We start from the raw sequence: 23,965 nt of genomic DNA, 5'->3' as shown, positions 1-23,965 counted from the left end.
CTCTGCCGTTATGTTTTGTCTACGATAATTTCAATTGAAGACAGGTTGTTCATTCAGAGAAAAGTAGATAAAATTCTCATAAAATATACTCAAGAAAAACAGTTCGCAGATCGTAAATCAAATAGAATAAAAAATCTAACAGAGCAGAACCAATCAGAAGAAGAGGTCTAAAACAATGATCTAAAATAGTTTTTTTTTAAGATTTTCGAAACAATTCATTTACATTTTACATTATAATAATTCAACATTATAATAAAAAAAAATGAAAACAAAGTACATTTTTTTATAATGACTGAATGTGAGTCAAATTTTGATCATCCCGCGAGAAGTGGGACGTAGAAATTGTAAGCTGTACTTTACTACAGTAGAACATAAAAAATGCGTCAATTTTACACGCAATCATATCGTTTTTCAGATTATTTTTAATTTTTTCCAACCCCCAGTAATCCTTTTTTTTTTCATCACCCTCACTTATATTCGAAAAAATGTTAAAAAGTTTAACTGACTCCAACAGATAAAAAAATATACAATTTTTATTTCTTAGTTTACAGTGAAAGCTGAATGCCGTTTTTTTGTAGGATCAACTTTCAAGTATATTTTATATTATTTTACATTACTTACTACAATATACTACAATATAATAGCCGACAGTGCTTCCAGCCGTACAAAATTTCCTGAAACTTTGTAAATATGTTAAAATTACGTGTTTTACTGACAACAAGATTTGATCAGATAATAGGTACCACTGGAAATTTCGACCGTTTTCATCCATGGTGTTTAAAAAATTTCCTCGAATTGAATAAAATATGAAGTGAATCTACAAAAGTTATTGCTTTGAAATTTAAGCGCTTATCGCCAAGTTTATTCTAATTTTTGTTGGTTTCATGTTGCTTGGAGTTACAATACATTTTTTTATTCGTTAAATAATATTATGAGTAGCTGGATTAGTTAAAAGAATATTGTCAATTGCTTAAACCAGTAATTTTACATATCTATGTGAATGTGAAAAACACTCACACGTTTATAATTTTCATATTTTTGTGAAATATCACAGCGTGAATTGTTGCATCTCACTAGAATGTAGATAAAATTTGCTTTCCAATGAATATACTTTTGATTGGTCCAAACAAAGTAAAAGCCCTGAAAAACCGGGTACAACCTGGTGGTGGACTACAAAAACAGATGAAATTTCAATTTGTAAAATAATCGCGCAAAGAAGTCAACTTTGAAAAATTCCAGTAAATTCAATTTTTGTTGCATCAAAAATCTAAAGACAACAAAATGTTGGAATTTGAATAAAAATTTGTAATGATATTTTTCCAAAAACTCTACCATCGCTCAAACAGTTTTTACTAGCAATCGAATGAAAAGTAGGTTTTTCAGACCACTTTTTTGAACGTTTTGTGACCCTTTCATTAAAAAAAAAATTAAAAAAATATTTCTTGGCTTCATGATGTGGACATTAACTTCAGCTTTCATATGCATAAGGGAAATATTTTTTGGACGTGGAATATATTAACTACAGCAGTTTTCCTGAGGCATGTTTTTTCGATTTTTTTTTTCTTTCATGCTGAATAATGAGAAAACTAGTAGCTTAAGGTATATATAATGTTCTAAGCATATTTTACTGACATTACAAGGTTTCTATTGATATAAGTTTTGTTTAGATAGGTTGAACACGCCAAAAGTTATAACGATTTGAGCTTGTAGTGTCAAATTGACACTCCTAGTGCTGATTAGGGTAACGAAATCTTATGCGGATGAGGGTTAATATAGATATTGAACTTTAAAAATCGTGCGTACAGAATCAGTAAACAAAAATATGAATGGTTTTTTTTCTAATTCATCTGAAAATCAGAAGCAGAGTTACAAATGATAAGATAATTGGAATAAGAGATAGGTTTTGAATCAGAAAGGTAAAATGCCTCTATTAAGAAAAAATAGATAAGCCATATATTTTTTAAACTTTTTTTTATTGAAACATTAAATCTACGCTCTGATAACAATCTTGCAATGAAAATAAAAAAGCTTAATACTGATCTGATAAAAATGCGATATGAACAAAATACTACCATAAAATATGGCCATATGGCTTCCCTGACTATGTTTCATGCGAAAAAAAACTAGTGATATCTAAAATTTCGCCAAAATTTTAGCCATGACGTATGGCTTACATAAGTTTCCACCTGGGGGAGGAAGACTGAATAAAAAAAAATCTTTCAAACGTCAAATTTCTCTCATCAATCTACCGACCAGTGCGAAGGTTCAAAATTTTACTTTCTTATTTAGTGATTTTTAATAAAACTTGTTTGATGCTGAAAAGCACATGTTTTGCATAAAACAATGATTTAAATAGGTTTTGCAAATTCTTGTATGATCAGACGTTTTGAGTCGCTCAAGTTTCGTCAAAGTTTTGAAGCTGATAAACAAAAATGGTTTGATTAATGGTAGTAATGGTTTAGCACCTAAACAACTGAGTTACATGACTCGCTACACAAAACTGATCATCTAAAGTCAAAATTTGAACGATTACAAATCTATTCCACAATTGCTGGCTTTTTACCGAACAGTGAAAAAACGATACAGAAAACGATACAGCAAATTTCAGTCTTCCTCCCCCAGGTGAAGACTATATAGAATATCTTAGCACATCTTACTGCTCTTAAACATCTCTATTATAAATGACAAAATTTACTGTGCATAGCTAAATATAATCGATGGCCTATTAGAAGGTCACTTGTAATATTGAGGAGGAGCATGGAAAATGCCATCAAAAAGTTTCTTCATTACGAAAATAGTGTTTATAGCCATTTCATTCGAAGACCGCATATCGCTATGAGTTAAGTTTTTTTCGCCGAAAAATTCACAAAACCTTAGTTTTATAATGACAAACAACTTTTGTTCAACTACAAATTTTAATTTTTACAAATCTTTATGAAATTTTGCCAAATTTTGACAGAAAGTTTGATTAATATTGAGCAACAAAACGGACTAAAAAAATTGGGAGTCAAGTGCTTGAAGCGCCACACAGCGGTCAATCCGAGGAACTTTTCCTACAAATTTTCATGACTTCGCATTGAAAATCAATAATTTCATTACGAATGACACACTCATGCCCACCATAAATCAATTAGGGCTCATTGTCTTGAATGTAGATTGCAAATGAAACCAAAAGCAAGCGAAAAAAAATTTATCTTGTTTGAGTTATAGGGTTGTGAATTTTACCAGTCATTCGGTCCGAGTGTCCATGGCGAAATTTTTCTCGCTTATTAAAAGAGCTAGTGAAATAAAAAATAAACAGTTTTGTGAAGATTCAAAATTCATGAAAAGTCGTATTTTTGCGAATTTTTAAAGCGTAGTGTTTAAATGATATTCAAGAAACAAAGTGTCCAACCACTACGCTTTAAAAATTCGCAAAAATACGACTTTTCATGAATTTTGAATCTTTATTGTTTATTTCACTAGCTCTTTTAATAAGCGAGAAAAATTTCGCCATGGACACTCGGACCGAATGACTGGTAAAATTCACAACCCTATAACTCAAACAAGTGGTGCGGTCTTTCTAGTGTTAACACACGAGAAATCGTATACCGGGATTGCGAGCGCGCCCATCGCCCATACTTATGGTAGGCTGTGAGGACATATCATTTATTTTATTTACATAGTATTCCGTCTCACGACATAACTTGACGAACATAGTTCCTAAAATTCACTCGGTCCATGGCAACCGTTCTCCAATTTCTCGGGCACCCCACGTTCGCCAGATCACGCTCCACTTGGTCTAACCACCTCGCTCGTTGCGCCCCCGCTCGTCTTGTTCCTACCGGATTCGTAGCGAACACCTGTTTTGCAGGACAGTCGTCCGGCATTCTCGGAACATGTCCCGCACAGCGTATCCGGCCAGCCTTCATCACCTTCTGGATACTGAGTTCGCCGTAGAGTCGCGCGAGCATGTGGTTCATCCTTCGCCTCCACACTCCGTTCACCTGTACGCCGCCAAAGATGGTTCTTAACACTCGTCGCTCGAATACTCCGAGTGTACGCAGGTCCTCCTCGAGCAATATCCATGTCTCGTGTCCGTAGAGAATAACCGGTCTAATGAGCGTCATATACAGGTTACACTTCGTGCGAGGGCTAAGTCTTCTCGACCGCAGTTGCTTGTGGAGTCCATAGTAGGCACGACTTCCGCTGATAATTCACCTCCGGATCTCACGGCTGGTGTCATTGTCTGCGGTCACCAGTGAGCCGAGATAGACAAAGTCTTCGACTATCTCCAGCTCGTCGCCGTCGATTGTGACCTTGTTATTACTGGACAAGCGGGTTCGGTCGTTCTCGGATCCGCAGGCCAGCATGTACTTTGTCTTGGACGTATTAATCATCAACGCAACCCTTCCTGCTTCGCTTTTCAGTTTGCGATAGATCTTCTCCACCGCCGCAGATGATCTACTATATATGTCATCGGCAAAGCAGATGAGTTGACTGGATCTGTTGAAAATCGTTCCCCGCATTTCGCCCACCGCTTGTCGAATAACACCTTCTAGCGCCACGTTGAACATCATGCAGGATAGACCATCACCTTGTCGAAGCCCCCTGCGCGATTCGAATGAACTCGACAATTCACCCGAAATCCGCACACAGCACTGCGTTCCATCCATCGTCGCCTTGATCAGTCTGATCAGCTTCCTGGAAAAGCCGTTCTCGTATGCGGCTTTGAAGTCGATGAATAGATGGTGCGTATAAACTTGGTGTTCCCGACATTTTTGGCGGATTTTCCGTAATGTGAATATCTGGTCCGTCGTTGACCGTCCCTCCATGAAGCCGACCTGATGACTTCCCACGAATCTGTTTGCTTGTGGCGTTAGGCGGCGGAGTAGGATTCGGGACAACACTTTGTAGGCGGCATTGAGGACTGTGATCGCTTGGTAGTTCTCACAATCCAATCTGTCGCCCTTCTTGTAGATGGGGCATATTACCCCCTTCTTCCACTCCTCCGGTAGCTGTTCTATGTCCCAGATCCGGATTATCAACCGGTGTAGGCAATCGGCCAACTTGTCCGGGCCCATTTTGATGAGTTCATCTGCGATGCCATCCTTCCCAGCCGACTTATTTCTATTCAGCTGGCGAATGGCTTCCTTGACTTCACTCATCGTTGGGAGTGGCTCCTCTACGTCGTTGGCTACGCCGGCGATGTACCTTCCCCCACCGTCTTGATCTCCTGCATGTGCGCCGTTCAGGTGTTCATCGAAGTGCTGCTTCCACCTTCTGATCACCTCACGATTGTCCGTCAGGATGCCCCCGTCCTTATCCCGGCACATTTCGGTTTACCGGCTTACCGGTTTCGAGATATAGCGGAGGAATCAACTATCCTCATTCTCTCCTATTCTTCACTGATTCACAATCATCGCTTTGGAATCCGGAATTGGAGCCAACCGTAACTGAAGTTTCTGTTTCTGAAGTTGATTTGTTTCTTGTCACATCTTTTTTTTCGCTACAGCACCCTTAAGAATTTGACACACCTTAGCTGTTACTTTAAACTTTATTTGATATTAGTTCTTCCTTTTTTATACTTTTTGCTTATTTAGTTAGAACGATTTTTTCATGGGGCGAAAATTTTGGACGGCCACGCTTGTCAACGCCTACTCGATCTTCTCACATACATATATCGCCTAGCATAGAAAAGCATAGCATGGGGTGACTATACAGTTTTTGCTTTGGCTGATATTCAGGATACAACTGATAATCAAAACCAACAAGAGATGCCAAAATGAGTAGGTGTCTGGGTTCAATTCTCATTTTAAGTTTTACTTTTGAAGATCAGTGTTGTGCCAGATTTAATGTGGAAGGTCTGAAACAGCAATGATAACTCATTTGGTGCAGAGAACTAATACGACCCATAAAGCTGTTTCAGGTGGGAATTGGAAGGGTAAAATATAGGAAATCTTAGATGGTATATAAGATTAATATATTTTAACAATATCAATCTCACTAAAACCTATCGTTTGCCGGGAGTGAAGCCATACACCTGCAAATTCTTTTCCAGTAGTTCGCAGCCCGTTGTTCGCCACGGACTCCCCAGATTTTCAATTTCTCTCAATTTTCATTTCAATTAATCACAGCTCTTCGCATACATATATCGCATATACCTAATACCTAATAACAAACTGAAAACAGGTAGAAAAGATGGAGCTGGGAAATAAAATGTTGGCCGAACTTAATATGTCGGCATTTTAAGATTAAAACGAGGGGTGGATTTTTATTTGTGCCGGTCACTGTAGCTTGTGAAAATCTAGCAGGCAAAGGATCAGCTTAAGCCTGCAGTGCGCATGCTTTCCGATAAACTTCTTATCTTAGCCGCTCTGTTACGTATTTTATTTATTTATTAAGAATCAGAAGTAAATTTCCTTACTTGAAATAAAATTTCAATTTTAAATGTCTAGAATTAACTTCTTAAGTTGTTGTGAAATTGTGTTGAAATCGAAACGTTTAATCACACCTTTGTTTCCCTAAAGCATTTCACTTTCAGCAGCTCATCGATCAGGCCCAATGTTTCCTACCCTGGTGAACTAGCTTTCGTGTGTCAGTTTAATTCATTCACTGTTCTCGGTTCGTTGTTCCCATGGCGGGCCTTTTGAATACCCTCTAATGGACGGACGATGTTCCCCAACTAGCGCGGGTTCGGGTTGTGCAATCGCTCTGCCTATCCCGGATTCCGTGCCATGCCATATCTATAGAATGCACATAAACATCGGTGGTCCATTCATGTTCAAAGACTATACACATCACTTTCCGTTTCAATTGAATGTTGAGAGGCCTATAAAATACGTTCCCATTTAAGAAATGAAGTACGATTACACTCACAAAAATTAGTTGATTAAATAAATTTATTTGTGTGATTTAAATAACTGAAAAAAAAAAAAACATTTTCAAATGTTCAAATGAACATTAAAAAATAAGAAATACGATTTGAAAGACACTTCTTTTTTACAAAATCTACCTACCTGTATAGGATGAAATTTGAAATTGAAAATATTCTAAAATTAAAAAATGTAAACAAATACTCCTACGCTCTCGATATTATGCCAAAATGACCCAACCATTTCGGAGGACAGAGCGATCGATCTATGATTATATAGGCTAGAACGCTACCTTTTGCACTTCCAGAGCGCCGCTGGCGATGCATTAAAAATTAACTGTTGACACCATTCGAAAATGAAGTTGCGGGGTAGTCTCGTGCAAAAAGTGATATATCCAGTAGGTACCTATCTGAGTATTGACAACAAAAAGTAACCGTATAATCTCTGACAGCAACGGAAAACAATGAATGACTCTCTGGTGCATTAGCATGTTGTTGTAGGCCGTCCGTCCATTAAACAGCCCACGGTTCAGCTTTCAAAAGGGCTAAAGTTGCATTTGAAAACTTTATTACAGCAATCACTGAACCGTGTTTCAAAATTGGTTCCCTGTTACGCGTCAATAAAGTTTTTTTTTATTTCTGTATTATGACTCTCCGAAAACAGTGTCGAGGAATTGTTTGAAAAAATGTTCGCAGGGAGGGAAATAGTGGCACAAAAATTGCTTAGATTGGGACCTCTGGGTGTAATGATTAGACTAGAGTGGCCCCTTGTATCTGCACTCAATCTGTGTGTTGACGATCAACATCAGCCAGTCAGACATAGGAAGGGAATTGTGCAAATAAAAAATCGATCCGGAATTTAGTTCAATGCCGTACTATAAAAACCACAAGTTCGGAGGTACAAAAACTGGAAAAAATTGGTTTACAGTATTCGGATCCATGGGCTTTTGGTGTACAAACTTTTGTAGAGACTTAAATGACACCAATTTCTTCATAGAATTAACGATGCTTTACATACACTGGATATTTTTATTCCTGATTTATGTACATATTCCTGTCAGTGTAAGAGAAAATGTTAAAAATGGCTATTTCTTCCGTTTCCTCCAACTGACTCCGCAAAATGTTGGGGAGAGTACACACAGCGGAAATCAGCTGTTTAAACGTCATCCGGAATTTGCAGGGTTGTATCAAAATCGTGCTTATACATAGTCGAACACCCAATAATGTGCCATGCTTGAAATTTGAACTTATGATCTGAGGCATAGAACAGCGCATTCTCCCTTCATGTTGGAATTTGAATGTATACAACTAATTAATAGGTTAATCGTCTTAATAATTGAAGTAAGCATCTATTATTTTACATATCATATTCCTTACTGTACCCACACGTTCAATTGCAAGTTAATAAGGCTATTTTCATACTTTTTCAAATAATTTCCAAGTCAACCAGTATCCGTCAACATTTGATAGAAGCTGCATAGGCAATCAATTTCCGGAACCATAAATTTTAATGACCTATCGATGCACTTCACTCGTGGCCGCCACTGAATCGTATCAACCCATATCTTTAAGCTGCAGTAGGTACCTACTGCCGACTTAGACGGAATCATTCGGCGAGGTTTTCAATGGCTTTCATCGACGATCTACCACTTAAGGTAGGTACCACCTGTAAAGATGCCGACGATGAAGTGTGGAAAGTGAGAAACACGAAAATTGCCAACCATTACATAATTAGCAGAGATAAACTCCACATTCATTGCTGAGAAGCTTAGATTGCACTTCTACACATTCGTAAAGACGCGCCGGCCTAAGGCTTGGAGTGCCTAAGGGTTAGTAGGTTGACTGATCTTCGAGATGCGCCGCTACAGTATGTGAAAATTCAACCCACTTGAGAGGTGGAAACGGAACTAATCGGAGATGATGAGAGTGAAAAGGTTTTGGTTCGCTTTGACTATAGACTTTTTTCCAAAGTCTTTTGATGGCCTACTATGTGCCGGTATCTTTCATTTTCATCTATGAACATCACAGCTTGTCAGTATGATTTAAGTGGGCCGAATAGATGATAAATACATGCTAAACGAAACATTTCATTAAATCGATTACAAAGCTGCGCGAGTTTAATTAAAGACAAAACCTTACTTATGTAACATTAACATTATTATAGAAAATAAATAGACAACCTACGGCTTAAGATTCAACATAAAACAAACTCAATTTTCTGATTCTGGCTCATCGCTGTTAAGCCCTGCTTCGATAAGTGGGGTAAAAAATTCAAGTTACCTACTTTTAACGTAAGCATTCCAGATTGGCCAATTTTATTCGGGCTTGCCCGGATTTTCAAAGAAGAAATTTGAAAAAATCCGGTTCGACCCTGTTACCTGATAATCGAAGAAAAATTCCCGGATTATGCCCGGTTTTATTTGTAATATAAGCAGAATCTAAACCAAAAACTCAAATTTTGTTAATATTCTTTTTTTCTAAAAAGGCCCGGATTTTTTCGCCCCGGAAACCGGAAAAAATCTGTAAAGCTTATTCTTACGACTGTATCTACAAAAAAAAGCTAGCATTCACTATAAATAATTCTGGTTTTCAAACAAAAGATCTAAAAAACCCTAGGACATCGAAAGTTTCCAACAGTGCAGTGATGTGTTGAACGTAGTTTGATTCAAACTAATCTAAAAAAAATATTCATGGCGAATTGCCATGAAAATATCGAAATTCGATCAAATCAAATGAAACCTCTTTCATTTGTCATTTGTTGAAGAATGTAGGTAGCATAGACCGTCCTCAAGTTGAACGAAAATGGTAAGAAAGCAAAACCCTAAAGGTCACATGATTTTCCATGAAATAGGGGAACGAATTTCAACACCGGATTGGGTCACTGCCAATATTCTGTGTTTTTTTCGTGTTAGGAACTAGATCGCCTTATGGTAGGTTAAACCTTAATGGTAGGTTAAACCTCAGGTTTTGGGATATTTTCTTGTTTACCGATTCCCAATGTTTTTGTAGTTCAAATAAATTATTTTAGTCGCTTTTACATATTAGGATACTTTTAATTAAAAGGAGTGTATTCGAAAAAAAAAATGCAACACTGTGATTTTTAACAACTTTTGAATGCATGGATGAAACTTGATAAAATTTTTAGTGAAGCTACCTAGTAATGTATGTATGAGTATTTGATGACAATCTGTCTAGTGGTTCTTGAGATAGCGTCCAATACTGAAGTTCATTGAAAAAATTTTGTGCGCAGAATTTAGAAAAATCCAAAAAAAAATCCAATGGGAAACCCAAAAGCAGTTGGAAATCAACTATTCGACCAGAATTCACATGATAAAATGTTGAAGAATTCCTAGAGGGTCCAATAGTGAGCTTAAATTTGAATAAAAGATGATTGATTCATTAAGTGAGGAGAATGTGAGAGGTTTTTTCAAGCTCAAACCGGAAATATAATAGAAGAAGTGATAAAAAAGTCATTTTTTTTCTAACTGATTCGTCTAGCTAACTTTTAAATAGGCCTAGCTTCTTTTCTACGAGGTAGAAAAGATGCCAACCGGTAAAATAAACAAAATACGGTGGTCAAATTGTGTGCATAGTATTAAGACTGCTTGTGGGGAGAAATTTTGAAAAAAAAATCGTGATGGACTGCAAAACGCCTGTATTTCACGGAGATAAAAAAGGAGAACAAAATTGAAAAAAAATCAATGTCTAGTACTTGAGGAGGCTGTCAAATGAAAACTGTAAATTACTCAGTTTTTCATAACGATCGACACGATGAATGGCTAAAAATACAAAGAGAATGCCTTCAAATGCAACCGTTTTCTCTAAAAAGCACTTTAATAGATCCCACAAATTTTAAACTCTGTTTAATTTGGATCTGGAATCGCGCCATTACACAAAAACGGTGGAGGAGTGATAAAAAGTTGTATGTTGTTTTTGTGCCGAAGGAAGACAATCGGCTAAATTTGTTATAAAGAACTTCGACCAAATTCAAAACTTTATTACTTTGAAGGTTAAGCTTCAGGAAACAAAAAACGTAATTAAAAATAGTCTTGATTTAAAAAAAAAGGAAGGTTCATAGTATGCATTAGAGATGGCGCCCGTGCTACCCAAAGATTATAATCAAAAATTTGTTCATTGGACGCTATCTCAAAAATCATTAAACAACCACACAAATTTGCAGATGTAAACACTACTTTACCAGGTAATTTCTCTGAAAATTTGATCAATTTACATCTATGCATTCAAAAGTTATTTACAAAATAAAGTGTTGCATTTTTTTCGAATACACTTCATACAATACACTGAAGAATTTATATTTAAGACGTAACAAAGGACCTAAGACAAGGTGCCTTTTTAAGGACAATTTTAAGGAGTCATTTATTATATAAAATTGTCGTGTTAGTCGCACTTCTCCTCCGAAATGTTCCAATCCATTGTAATGAAATTATTTTTAGAATATTTTGAAGGCATAGTATCGATTTTTTGTGAAGCAGTGGCTAATCAAAGTATTAAAAAGGTTTCAGATACCAAATTTTAATAGCGGGTCATTCCCAACAAACACTTTTTGCTGCATAAACGCTGAAAAATTTTTGTGGTTCAATTTCTAATCAGCAATCTGGCTGAAAAAAGGCCTCAAAAATTCACTAATTCACGTGTCTTCAGCCTTTAATCATCTTGATCTGGAGAAGTTATTCAGCAAACGTCATTAAACGTCAATTGACGGATCTACCAAAAAAAAAAATAAAGACCTTCAGTTGTCTATCCGATGTTTGGCACCCACTTTTTCCCCTCTGTGTTGTTTTTTTTTCTCGTTTCAACTGCCCCGACTTTCAAACTTCCGGCTTGTTGGACGCATGCCGCAGTACGCAGAACCAATCATGAAGTCTGAGGCGCGATGAAAATTTGTCGATCTTAAGCGACCAACATGCCTCTCAACCGAAGATTTTTTTTTAATAAGTGTGAGAGAAATGATCTTTTTTCTCAGTTTTGGGTACCAAAAATAACATTCGTGAGAAAATTTAATCTTTATTTCAAAACTAAACTAAATGGGAAATCATAAAAAAATCTTATTGCATAAGGAAAACAAAAATTCCCCTCTCATTCCAATCAAGCCGCCATGATGCAGGGCAATTTTACCACAGTTCACAGTCTGTCAAATTCCAATGGTAGCGAATGGTTGAATAAAGGCTGAAAAAGTGTTATGGAAGCAACTCTTCAACTCCACTTCCATTGGCTGCACTGAGACTTCTTTAAACGCTGAAACATGGTTATAGTTTGTCTTTATTCAACCATTAAGCTGAAGCAGCAATTATGCTTTAGCTCAGCTTTTGTTCAGCGAATTGCCGTTCTTAAGCAGCCAAAATGTTTATTGGGTTAGGTTTAATTTTGTCAATCAAGTCCGCTCGGGAATGTTTTCCGATGAAATAAGACTTTTTGAGATATTTTCTCTTTCCACGTGGTTTTTGTGTTGATAGTTAACTAAAACTTTAAAATTCCTTCATCGGGAAATTAAGTTTTGCGTCAGAACAAAAAATTGGCAAATCGGTTTATCAGTTCTATTTTGAATTCTTCATCCCGCCCAATAACTCAAAATTTTACAGATTATTCCACTGTTTCTCTAAACTCGAGATAATCTGTTCCATTTACACGACGAATCTTGTTGAATTGTATTTCATACCAACAATGAACCCCTTGAATTTGATGAAACTATTGTCAAAACTATGCACAGTTTTTACTCAAAATCCCAAAAAAAAATCGAAGCCGCAGGTTGGAAGACCTGAAATACTAGTTGTGTATGTGAAATACAATCTGCCGTCGGGTTATACCAGAGACATTAGAGCCAAGTGTTTTTTGGCCTTCATTACCCCTTCGTTAAATTGAATTTGATCAAAAAAGTTTCTCAACTGAAATGTTGTTGGGAAACATTTCAATGTGATGTGAATGTTTCATGAAGATTAAATGCTACGCTGCCTTTATTACAAATAATCCCACAATCATCAAAAAGGTATTTCTATTAATTAACTTCCTGAAAAGATAAATGTTTAAATACTGCGTATCTGGAGCAAAAATCAGTCGAACAATCTGAAACTTTTGATGCATCCCAAAGCTCAAAATTGATATCAATAATGTAAAAATCGATCCACTTCCAAGAGAGATATAAAGCATTTTTTTTTTTAAAAAGACATCGTCTTCAAAGAGGTATAGATAGGGGATTTTTAACGATTTTTTTTATTTTTTTTCTACCTTTCCGAACATTTCATGTTTTGGATCTTGATGACCAATCCTGTATGAGTAAAAGCGACAAACAAATCGTGCGAATTTTCGAAATGACTAAAATACTGCATAAAAACTTAAAACATGCGCTCAGCAGTGCAACGATTGTCTAAGCTTTTTTTGCTAAAATAATAGAAAATAAAAGTCAGAAAACTTGTGAAGGGTTCACAAATAGGACACTTTTGAACATGATTTTCTATTTTGAGACCTGACATCACCTAAACTTTGTTTCAATACCATCCATTAATTAATTTTTTAATATTTAATTAGGGAAACCTATATAAAGCATTTTTAAAGCATTTTTTTTGCCATTTCTATGTAAACAAACTATAAGTAGGGGAGAATGAGGATACTTGATCCCTGGGGATACTTGATTCCTTAGCTATATCTCCAAACTGGAATGTCGTACAAAGATCAAATGTTCTAGAAAAATGTACCAAATGGAACGAAACAGCAATGGTTGAAGCTCAAAAAATTTAAACAAAATAAGTTTTTGGGTTATTGAACTTTGTTTGAACAATTTCACAAAGTGTGACTTGAAGATCTTTTTTCATCATTTTAAAATGTCCCTTACATGGAAATATTATAACAAAAATATTTATTCCAATACATCAATCTTTCGAAGAATGAACTTCAAAATGCAATGTATCCAAAGCGATGGAAAACTCCCAACTTTTCTCAGAAAAAGTTTTCTAAAATGTTGATTTTGGGTACAATTGATCCCTAATATATGAGTACAAATGATCCCGGAATATTCTTCTTCTCAATGGATCGTGGTCATTGCTGATTACGCGATTACTAATATTTATACAATAGCTAATATTCATCCATCAATTATCTGAAGAAATGGGTCAAAATAATTGATTTTCTCTTGTTTATAAAAAATTGCGCCCGTAAGTATGCAATGTCATAAGGGTTGAGAATAAGCTATAGAATTTTTTTTCTGACAATTATAGATTGTGGAATGAGAACAAACATGACCAAAATAGTCAATTAACATTCTATCTTGGGGTTTTGTTTGATTTTTTCCATGGATTTGGGCTTCCTGAATAAAGGATCAAGTCTCCCTTAACTTAAAAAATATCGCAATTTTTTTACTCGCACGAAAATGCTTCTAGTTCATCTACGGGTTGAAGTTTCGTTCTAATTTTAGAAGCATAGAAACTTTTCCGTGTACTAATTAGGATCAATAATCATCAAACCCGTGAGTAAACAAACAAATTTTGAGCTGCTTTCAAGTTTCATAACTTTGAAAATCTTTCCAGAGCATCGGGAGAACACACTAACATTGACCGACGTGTGTCGGAAGTGTGAATTTTAATGTTTTAATGCATGCATGGACAGAAACAAACAAACATACATAGTAATTTTAAAAAAAGTAAAAAGTAAATTTAAAATCAAGCTCCTCGCTCCTCCTAATCTTTATCATAACACATACCTACTAGTTTAATCATGAAACATATCAATTTTACTAGGCACGAAGTCAAACAATGCATCATTTGAATGACAGTTTTACTAAAACGCAGTCGAATTTACTATGCGCAGCCAAATTGAGCACATGGTAAACTAGCTATGCGTAAGGTATTATAAACAACAAAACATATTTGACTCAAAAATATGGTTGCCTGTTGTTCATTTAAACCACGGATCTAGTAGTTTTACTATGCTTTTTTTTGTGTGTATAAACAACAAGAATGTTTACCATAGTAAAATTATCAAACGCACTGATGTTTTCAAGGGGCTGAAGAAAGCAAACATTTCCGTTTCAAGTTTTTTGGTCAAGAAACCCGCAGGAAGAAGAACATTCAAACGAGTGAAACACGTATATGGGCAATATGGCCGTCTTCATTGCAACAATTTCAACCAGAAGCAATTTTTTAATAATCCTTAAATTGATATCTGCGGCTCGGGAATGTCAATCAAAGGGATCTTTGGTAACGTTAATAAATTATGGTTGGGCACAGAATGCAGAGTTTTCAGCATAATCCTTGTTAAAATTGATTCTAAATCTGCAGTATGCCAACAACAGATGCGTTTGGCAACCAAAATGTTACTCTATTTCGAGTCTGTTATGGGGTGAAGTGTTTGATTTCGGGAACCACACTGACGTTCTGGTACCAAAAATTTGGTACGGTTCGTTTGAATGCGATTTGACAGCTGGTTCAGTCCTCTGGATGTTTTTGAGTCAAATATGTTATGTTCTCAAAAGTACCATGTGCGTAGTATTTTGTTGATATGAATTGGTGCCACAACGTCTAAATTACTATGCGGACGCTAGTTGTAAAAGAAATTATGATGAAATAATCATGACCATAGTATTTTTGACAACAAACATTGACTGTCATAGAAAATTACCAGGTACATAGTAATTTCAATAACATTCATGAGCACTTTAACAAAATTGATGTTATAATTTGCGTGATTGAAAATACTATAACGCAGAAATGGTAAAATTATCATGAGAACGTCTTTGGAATAGCAGCGCCATTTTTTTACCGTGTATGTATGTATGTATGGTTCCCCCATCGATAGCAAGGTCCAGCCTATGTCTGTGTGGCTTGGCCTTCGAATAGCTTCTCAGGCTTCCACGGCCGATGGTTCGTCGAGAGAAGGCATCCAACCTTCAGAGACTTGCAATGGTTGGCAATCCACTCCGCTTGCAATAGTCTCTGGCTCATCAGATTAACCCCAGATGCATTCCCTGCCCCTGCCCCTGCATTCATGCCCCTTAGAAATATATGATTATTCATACAACGAAACACATCTTACCTGTCGGCAACTTATGGGATTCGAACACAAAAGGTTTGCTTACCGATACCGGGAATCGAACCCAGAACCCAGGGTTACCAGACTCGCGCGAGCCTATCCACTAGACCACATCAGCGATCTCTAAGTAAACAAACTACAAGTAAACACAAAATAGTTTGAATTTAAAATCAATTTTTTGATTTTTTTTTTTCGGAAAATCAAACTATTTATAGATATTTTAGATCAAGGTCTAAGAAAAGACACTTCTTATCGATGATAATGCTAATTTATTAACAAGAAATCTCAAGCCAATCAATTGACCTATCAATCTTCCTAATACGTTTCAAATTGGGCGTTAATTTAATTGACACCAATCGATGCGGTGGAGCGTCCATTCCGTTGAATGACCGACCATCCAACAATCCAGTATTGTACGCCTAATCACTGAAACAAATTCAATTTGCACTCGGCTTTCCGGAGAATAAAAACAATACACCAGTGACTGACTGTCGTTGGCGTTCATCAAATGCGAATTCAAACGCATCAACTTCAGCTTCAGACTCTTACTTACGAAGTACTGCTTTGGCCTCTGTCTGACTTTGGCCAAACCCAGTAGTTGAGACGGCGGCATTAATCGAACACTAAATTAAGGAAGCAAGTTGTAGCCAGTGATGAATGAAATAGATGTATGCATGGAAGCCGCACAAGATCATGCATGAAATTGATACTGGCGTAATTAAACACGATACATGTGTAGTTGCTGTTGGGGGTTGGGATGGTCTTATGAATGAAAAACGTCTCAATTCGATTGCATAGATGTAAGTAGGACTAACCTAAGCTTTGGGTTCAAACTGGTTTTCAAATTGTTCAATTGGATTCACATGTGGTTTTAGATTAAATATGATTCTGTCAAAAAGTGGATAATGAAATATGTTTCAATTACGTACTAAGCAACTTTACTGTAAAGTATCCAAGATGTATTTTTTATTTCTTATTTCAATGATTTTTAAATGTCTTGAGACATTGTTTTTTTTTTCTTTTTAAAGCACAAATCCACCGTTATTCGTCGCCAATTATACATAGTTTTATCGCTCTATTCGTGGAAACATCTACGAAATTGTTTCCTTTGTAGCTGAGATGACCCCTATCTTAGATCTTGTACAACTGGAGACTATCTTGATTACGGTCATGCCATAGAAATCAGCCGATTCCAACTCAAAACTTTTTTTAGCTTATTCGATAGTATTTTTTACCTATTTAAAATGTAGGTTTTAAAGTATGTATTTAAGAAAAAACCAATCAAACATCAATTATGATTCTAAAAAACACTTCTCATTTTAAACGAGATGGTTTTTTTTCTTTAGATATTTTTTCCCAACGAAAGTCAAGCCAAATGAGCGTTATTTTTCCTTGTCAAATTCAGAGCCATTCCAAGTAGAGCTAATATGTTGGAGACCCTTTGGTAAAACATCTCTCGTCACTCTTGTCCAAGACTGACAAAAAATATGGCAGCATAAACCCGGAAGAACCCGTTAGGTGCTACGACATTTCACATTTATCTTTCTTTCGCGATGCTCGCCACCACGTTTTTCCATCCACAATTTCGCGAAAATAATTAAAAGTTATTCGCCGTCGTCTTCGCTGTTGGTTTGTCGTTGAAGGCAGGTTAAGACTTAGTTTTTTTCTTTTAGTTCCGCGCTTGGGAAGTTAGTTTTCGTTCGTGTTTTTTTTAGCTTTGTCGGCTGCCTTTTTGTTCCTTCTAGCAGCCAGCATCTGATTAGCAGCGGCCATAATTAACAATGACCGCCGTAATGGGTGCAAATAAACGGCCAATTTCCCAATTGGCACTCAATGAAAGAGGAAGAAATAAAAGCAACACAGGCATAGGAATTGTGAATATTGTACCTATCATAAAATCTATCTTTATTTGAATTTGAAAACAAACTGGAAAAAATTAGGTTCATTAACCTTCTTGTTATTGGGGTGGTCCAACATTCAATCAAATCAAGTATTGCCCTAAATGTTCATCATTGAACTTCCATGAGAACGAGAACTCTAAAAAATTAAGTTTAGAAGTTATAATGAAGAAGTTTCATAAAACGGCATTTGTTCACACAATTACCAAACTTTTAAAAATATCACAAATTGATCACATTTCAAAGGTGATAGGAAGAATTAGAGAAACATGAGATATCAAAGAAAGAAAGGACATAAGCCGTAAATATAATTGATTTTTTCGAAAAAGATACATCGGCTCACCGGCAGAACCCTCAATTTCCGCTTCCCTGTCGGTGAGCCGTTGCATTTTTTCTCGAGAAATTTGAGATATTTATGGCTTATGTTCTTTAATTTTTTGACATCGGATGTTCCTCTAAGTAAAACTTTCTATCACCTTTGAAAATGTGATCATTTTAAGGTACGAATATCCAAGACTAATTCAATTTGAGAAAAAAAAAAACATTAGATTTGATCTTACAATGGATTTTTTTTTACAAATTTAACTAAAGAATGAAATTAACTTTTAAAGATTACGTTGGGTACAAAGCCTTGAAAAATGACTCTTTGAACTCTATTCGAGAAGATTTGGAGCAAAAAAAATTCCCAAAAAGGATTCTTCAAATTGAGTTTTTCTTATCAGAGGAGAGGTGCACAGGGAAACTAGGGGTGAGACACCCACGTTAAGGAGAATCATTTATAACTTGTAAATGAAGAATGCAATCCAGTGAATTTGACAATAGTTTTGAAAAGCGGACAGTTCTTCACCAGAAATATATAAACAGGAACACTGAGTGCCCCGACCCGACTTTTGAAAAAGTTATGCGCTGCAGGCTTAATTTGATCCTAGGCCTAGTACAAGTTCTAATGCCAAATTTGGGCCAGATCGAATCACGGGAAGGGGTCGCTCAACGAGCCTAAAATTTGTATGGGATTTTGAGACATTTTGTTCGGAAGTAACATGAAAATTGAATAACTTTGGTCCCCTTCGGCCGATTTCTTTTGAAAACGGTTTTCCTTGAAGCCTAAACTATGAATAATATTTCATCCGAAGTCTGCACAGTTAAGGAAAAGAAAAGTTATTATGCTTCAAAAAATAGCTATCTTTTTTAAGGGTGATATTCATCACTTTTAATGAGAGACATTGCTTCGAACATTTTGACGCAGCATTAACAGTGGTGAATATCACCCTGAAAAAAGTTACCTAATTTTTGAAGCCTAATAACTTTTTTATCATAAGTCAAAATGAAATAAATTCTTCGGATGAAATATTTGTCCTAGTTTACGCTTTAAAACAAACCCGTTTTCAAAAGAAATCGGCCGAAGGGGACCAAAGTTATTCATGAAAAACTGAATTTTCATATTACTCCCGAACAAAATGTCTAAAATTCCATACAATCTTTAGGCTCGGTGAGCGACCCCTTCCCGTGATCCGATCTGGCCCAAATTTGGCATGAGACCTTGTATTAGGCCTAGGATCAATTGAAGCCTGCAACGCATAACATTTCACAAGCTTGAGGCATTCTAAGGAGCACTCAAACCAATAATATTCGTCTTGTTCTTAAAATTTTGAAAGGCTTTCTAATGTATGATTGTCATTTCTGTTAAAAATTTTCTGTAAGAATCTTTTTTTTTCAGTTTTTGATAAACTGATTTTATAATAAAAGAAGTAAAAAAAGAGGATTTCTGTTTTTAGCTATGTTTCAGTTTCACTTGCAATATTTGGGCATAATTTTATTGAAAATAGTGGAAACCTGGGGGAGGAAGACTGAAATTTGCTGTATCGTTTTCTGTATCGTTTTTTTACTGTTCGGTAAAAAGCCAGCAATTGTGGAATAGATTTGTAATCGTTCAAATTTTGACTTTAGATGATCAGTTTTGTGTAGCGAGTCATGTAACTCAGTTGTTTAGGTGCTTAATTTAGATTTAGCTGTATTTTTAGAACAACCATTAATCAAACCATTTTTGTTTATCAGCTTCAAAACTTTGACGAAATTTGAGCGACTCAAAACGTCTGATCATACAAGAATTTGCAAAACCTAATTAAATCATTGTTTTATGCAAAACATGTGCTTTTCAGCATCAAATAAGTTTTATTAAAAATCACTAAATAGGAAAGTGAAATTTCGTACCTTCGCACTGGTCGGTAGATTGATGAGAGAAATTTGACGTTTGAAAGATTTTTTTTTTCTTTTTTTATTCAGTCTTCCTCCCCCAGGTCTTCACCAAGGTTCTTAGATACACTAGGTTCTCCGACTTTCACAGTAAGTAGGCGAGGAGTGAGCGGGGCTCTCAATGAGTTTGTTTAGTTTTTGCTCAGCTTTTCTGGGGTTTGTTGGTAAACAAACTTCATGAGTTCCGTATAGTTGCATAGCCTACATAGCCAAAATGGCTGAATCGGGAATTCGTTATTCGGGAACACCTCCTGAATATATACCCACCTTGGTCTTCACCAGAGATTAAAAACGTCACCGTCATCAGTCAAAAAACTGTGACTTTGAAAAAAATGAAGCAGTCGCATTCAAAACAGACGCTTTCAAATCAGTAACCAAGCAAACAATTTCGCCTCAACTTCCAGTCAAATGAAGCGTCGGAATGATCATAGTCGCTTTCCACGGTGTACAATATGATGATGATGATGGTGATGATGGTGATATCTTCCCGAGAATGTCGTCATTACTATCGATCTAGTGATCCTCGGTATATGCAGCATTAGCTTACGCGCGCAAAACTTTTTACGTAGTACACTATTCGAAGATAGTAATGACGTCACTTGTTTACATTCAAACGAGTTGTTTACTCGTGTTAGTAGCCTACCTTGTTTATTTATACCGTGGTCGCCTTTAGTTCATCGCCGTCTTTTGACTGTGACGGAATATTTATTGTTTAGATTTTTAAAAAATCTAAGACGACGCCGAAAAGGACACGTTCATCATTGGTCATTGGTCATGGTGAAACTGAAACCCGTTACCGGTTCAAATAGACATACAATGGAATGAAAATGTTTTCAACTAATTTTTTTTTTTGTAGAGAAATGAGTTTCGCTGACTGAATGTTTGAGTCAAGACCCATCTTTGGGTCACAGTTTAAAAAAAAAGTTTTCAACTAAGTTTCCGTTTTTGGAGATCAGTCCAGGGTAGTCAAGGCCCGGTATAAAATCGAACGAAACATCTACTATCTCGACCGAGGAGAACTCCGTAGGGACTAAAAAGGACAAATCGATCAATGACAAATGACTGTCGTCATGGATTTTTGTTCGCGTGATGGATGTTATTTTCAAACGACGGTCGTCAAGCAAGTTGATGGCGTCGGTTCAAAGCAATTGTGTATGAATCGAAAAATGTCCAGTGTTTGGATTGCTTGTTCTGCGTGTCCTTCTCGGCGTCGATGAACTGAAGGCGACTATGATTATTTCGAAGCTTCATTTGACTGAAGGTTCAGGAAAAATTGTTTGCTTGGTTACTCATAAGAAGGCGTCAGTGTTTAATGCGACTGCTTTAACTTTTTCATAGTCACAATTTTTTTACTGATGACGGTGACTTTTTTACGCTCTGTACACAAATGCTTTCAACCGACGCCGTCATCTTGCTTGACGACCGTCGTTTGAAAAATAACATGCGTCATGCGGACAGAAATCCATGACGATAGTCAAGCTTCTCCAGTCCCTTGAAGCATGCCTAGTAATCAAATGAGATCTGAAACGTGATGGTGGAGGAAAATCAGCAACCCCGTCAGCTATGATGTTTGAAAAATTTATGCTCTGGTCTTCACGACTACACCTCGTACACTCGTACCTCGTTAATTGGGGTCAAAAGAAAATCCGAAAACAGCTTTGCATCAACTGAGTTAAACTCGTTGTTTTACATAAATTACCAATTTACCATATAAACATTAGGGTGACAATTACATTGCAATCGAGATATGGGAAAAAAGTCATGAACGAATTTTGAAAAGCGACCATTTTGTAGTTTGGCCCAAAAAACTGACATAAGCAAAATTTCAGTTCGATCGGATTTGATTTAGGGGCTCAAAGTTTTCAAAGTTTTTTTACCCTAAAAATCACCAAAGGGGAGACCAAAGTCAATCAGAAAAAAAAAGATTTTGATGCCAAATGACTAAAAGTGCATAAAACTTCGAAATGCCGCAGCCCGTGGCGTAGAGGATAGCCTTCAGGTCTTCTAAGCCAGCGTGTATGAGATCGAATCCCGGTCACGGCATACACAGTAGGTACACTTTCTGTGGGTTGGTGGTTTTAGCATTTGTAAGATGCTAGCCATCATATCCCGGAAGTTGTACGCTTAGAGTTAAGAAAAAAGAATCTCTTCGAGGAAACATTAAGTTTCATTGAGATCCTGTATGTGTTTGTGTTCGTTATATCAATCTGGTGTTATCTCTAAACATTTTTTTGTCAATCTTCGACATTAGAATTTTAATCACTTACTGGGAAACAAGGGAATCCGGAAATTCGAAATTTTAATTTTGATGTCAAATGACTTAGGAATGCATGAAAAATCGAGATCTGCTGTTATCTAAAAAAAATGGCCAAAAATCGACTTCCTGGGACTTTCAGAAAAAGTCCCTTATAGGTGATTTTTGAACAAAAAATTTTCTTCTAGATAACACCGAATCTCGACGTTTCAAGCATTTATAACTCATTTGACATCAACATTAAAATTATAACTTCAATTCTCCGAATTTCCATTGGTCCCACCTTACGTGCATTTTAAAATTCTAAAGTCGATTTTTACAAATTGCATCGCAATGCATTGCAATTGCACCTTTGGTCTCCCCTTTGGTGATTTTTTAGTGTAAAACAACCAAAACCCGCTTTGAGGCAACCCTAAATCAAATCCGATTGAAATGAAATTTTGCTCAGGTCAGTATTTTGGCCCAACTACAAAATTAATATGGTCGATTTATGAAATTCTACATGACCCATTGGGCTGCCACCCTAATATAACATGGTTCCTTAATTTGTTTCCAAAACCTCTGTGAGCAAAGTTTTTTTTTACAAGGCAAAATGCGATAAATTGTGGAATGGAGTTTTTAGACATGTTATTTCTGATTTTTCGTGGAATTCAAGCAAAAACTGCCATCAATTCAAATGAAAATTTTTAAATTAATGTTATTAATATTCAGGTTATCCAGTTCCTGCAATAATGTGACGACTGGGATGATAGCAATCTATTTTTTCCGATATCGACCGCGTGCAAGCGGTCACGCTTTTGAGAATAGGTTGTGATATTTTTGCTGCTACATCATATGATGATCGCATGAAGCATGTAGCGGTACAGTTCGAGCCTTTCACGTAAACGTCACACACGAGACACCCAACCACTAGCTATAGATATTCAATCAAATAAAAGTGATTCATACGTTCTGTGTAGGTTGCTATAGAATGGGAGCAAGTCAACTAGCGTACGAGTTGTTGTAACATTTTGTTTGCACTCCCGGTGGACTTTAGTTGCATGTTTTGAGGTTACTGTTTGAAGAAGTTGTTGTAATACTGTAGGTTACCTGAAAAAATATAAGTGGAATACCATTAGTTTGATCCTGTTAACCTCAATTGATTTAAAAGTGAAAAACTTTAGGTAAGATTAAAATTAAATTTGTTCCGAAGAAAGCTCATGAATTCATACAAGGTAGAATTACATGATTTATTTTAATTTTATTCTGTTTTAAATTCCCACAAAATATTTTATAACGGAAAAAATCCAAAAACCGTTTGCGAAAGGCACACTTTGAAATGGTTAACATCCCAAGCGACACACACACTTCGTGCAATGAAGATTGTCATGGACTCATATTTGAGATAACGAGATATGAATTGCTTAATTGTGCGGATAATAAGTCATGCAGTAGTGACAGATACGGTTACTCATCAGATCAACACTAGAGATGCCTTGACTACTTTTTTAAGAATCGAAAAGTCTACGAATCTTTCGGATTAAAATATATCACGATAAAAACTAGATACTTTCTGTATATTTGATAGTGCAATCGAGAAGTTCTTCTTTGTTGTCTGAATTGGCCAAACTTTTAGTTCTAAATATGAACACCTCTCGTGCATTACCAGTTTATCTTTAATTTATCGCT

General features: G+C 36.1%; 1 protein-coding gene across 9 annotated transcripts in view; it reads left to right on the top strand.

The window, feature by feature from the left end:
* Window positions 1-23,965, top strand: part of LOC129750710 (tetraspanin-18) — a 222,641-nt gene that overhangs the window by 132,777 nt on the left and 65,899 nt on the right. The window lies entirely within an intron of this gene.

Source organism: Uranotaenia lowii, chromosome 3 (assembly GCF_029784155.1).
Source record: "Uranotaenia lowii strain MFRU-FL chromosome 3, ASM2978415v1, whole genome shotgun sequence".
Lineage (NCBI taxonomy): Eukaryota > Metazoa > Arthropoda > Insecta > Diptera > Culicidae > Uranotaenia > Uranotaenia lowii.
Note: the sequence above shows the minus strand (reverse complement) of the source record. Positions and strands in the feature narration are given on the sequence as shown.